Here is a 2,653-nt window from a genome sequence, read left to right as displayed (position 1 = left end):
ACTTCTCACAGAGTTCACACTTTAATACGTGAAAAAGATGAGTCCCACATGATATGTCTAAAACTTAATAAATACCAATGACCATGAGCTTATATCTTATTTCATAATCTTCATGGCAAAAATAAGCTTACCACGAACTTATGGCGACAAATGAGAGCGGCATGAATAGGGAGCACTCCTCCTAAAAGAAGAAAACCTATTAAATGTAAGAGAGAAACCTTCATATTTAACTCAAATATAGCCAATCCTATTATGCTTTCTGGACAAGAAACTATATCAATTAAATTAAATATTAGTTTATTCTAAATTATTCTAAATATATTGTTGACCTTCAAAAATGGCCAATAGGTATCGTTAGGAAATAGTGTACACGTGGATGTATTTCACAATATGTAAACTATAAATAGTATATTTGTAGAAGACAATGAATAGTAGGCAATGAAAGTATATTGTATTCCCCTGTTTGTAATTCCAAGATTCCTTTAAATGATACAAGAATTACTTATTTATAGTGATCAGGCCGACGTGATCATCGTTGGATTGGATCCACGTGGCCTGATCTGCCGACCCTTAGTGTCACATCAACTCTATTACATATTAATTACATTGATAAACTTTTGACAGGAGGTCAGCCATCCTACAAACCTAGGCTGACATTCCTGACACTCATTAACTGTGCACGTCACATCAGTCAGAACGTGAACTTATCAAGGATATTTATTTATGCTCGGCTTTGTCGTGGGAGTTTGAGAGGCTCGTTGTTTCGAGGTGATTTTTTGAGGAATATAGCCTTTCTTAGCACCATAGAGAGAAAATCGTACTAAACACTCTGATACTTGTGAATTATAGGGCTAAACCTTTAGCTTGAGACATATTTGATGTTGCATGTGTTAGGGTTGGCGGTAAGATGGTTATGGCTTGACACACATTCACACATTTGACAAATGTTTTTGATATCTTGATGATCATGGCATTGTTAATTTCTTGTGGTGTTGAGTTTGAAAAGAACATGAATTGCAGTTAAGTTGGAACTTAATAATTTCACTTATTTCATAGTCTAACATTTGTTTCTTGTTCTGCATTGAATTGCTAAGGACTAGCAATAAGCAAGTTGAGGGGTGTGATAAGAGTGTAAAATATAATATTTCTCCCTCTTAATTATTGTATTCATGTGATTATTTGATACCAAGATGCACTCATTATACTTATGTTTTGATTCATGTTGCATTTTGGTAGAAAAGATGAAAGTTAGGAGAAAAGAACAAAAAAGAACCAAAGTGGAAGAAAATGAAAGTTTGGGGACTAAAGTGCAAATATTTCAAACTTTTGTCTAACCTTATGATGAAGATTCAAGAGTGTTAGTGGTCGTGCAGATGAGAAAAGAAGTCAAAGGGATGAAATATCATCAAAGTATGAACATACATCAATTCTCAATTGAAAAAGTTATGCACCGGTTTTCAATCTCATATTGGGAGCCTTTTTTTACATTTCAAACGATCAAATTGGAAGATATCTGAAGAAAAGTTGTAATCCTTTGAGTTAGCTTTCCAACGAAATTTGAATCACCTCAATCAAACATCGAGAGAGAAGGTTATGATCAAAATACTAAAAACTATCCGGCAGAGAAAATGGTTGAACTATGCGACAAACCATGCGATCGCATAGAAGGCTCTAGAGAACTTCAGGGCTGAAAATATTTGTTCTATGCGATTGCAACACTTAATACTATGCGGTCGCATGGTTCACTTCTGAGGCAAAAATTCCAGTTTCCTAATTTGAGTCCAAAACTTATGAAAACACGTCTTCTACAAGATTTTATGACCCTAGGTCATCTCATAACGCCGTTATTCATCTCCACACCACTTTTCTTTGGTTTTTCGCTTAAGAATTCCATGGAGAACTAAAATCTTTGGTGAAGCCACGAAGGATCTCAATCGAATTTGGTGAATTTTTTTTTATATCTTTTCATTCATGTAACATGCTTCTTCATTGACGAATGATTCTAAGATTTAGATTTCTTCTTTATATTTATACTTTTGAAGTTTGTTTAACTTTTATTAAATTTTTCATGGATTCAATCATGTTTTTTTCCATTGAATGACTAAAATATTGGTTGAGATTAAATTTCAATTGATTTATTGACGTGATTTGATTACTGCTCTATGCTTCAGGTATATTGTCGTTTCTTGAATCTTGTTTCAATAAATAAGCATGAAATATGTTCGTCGTAATTCTAAATTCCAGGATTACAAGTGAAATTAAATTAATCTAGGTTTCTTGCTTATATAAAGTTGTTTGATATTAATTTAACTTTTACCAGATCAATTATAGATCCAGTCATTCTTTTTCTATCGATTGATCGAAATAATTGTTGAGTTTCAATTTCATTTATGTCATTAGTGGATTATTTACTTCCTTATGCTTGATGTATATAGACATTTCTTAACCTCATTTCAATGAGCAAATGTGGGAAAGTGTTATAGAAAGCCTAGATTTTTTAGTAAAATGCATAAATAATTGATGTTAATTGATCTAATTCGAAAGAGTGAATTACGGTGCTTCACTAATCGCATATATTGATATTTAAATCTCATTTCAAATTGATAAACTATTTTCACACAATCCACGAAAACTCTAGTTTGTTAAATCCTTT

Source organism: Olea europaea, chromosome 7, assembly GCF_002742605.1.
Source record: "Olea europaea var. sylvestris chromosome 7, O_europaea_v1, whole genome shotgun sequence".
NCBI classification, from domain to species: Eukaryota; Viridiplantae; Streptophyta; class Magnoliopsida; order Lamiales; family Oleaceae; genus Olea; species Olea europaea.
This window is presented reverse-complemented; position numbering follows the sequence as displayed.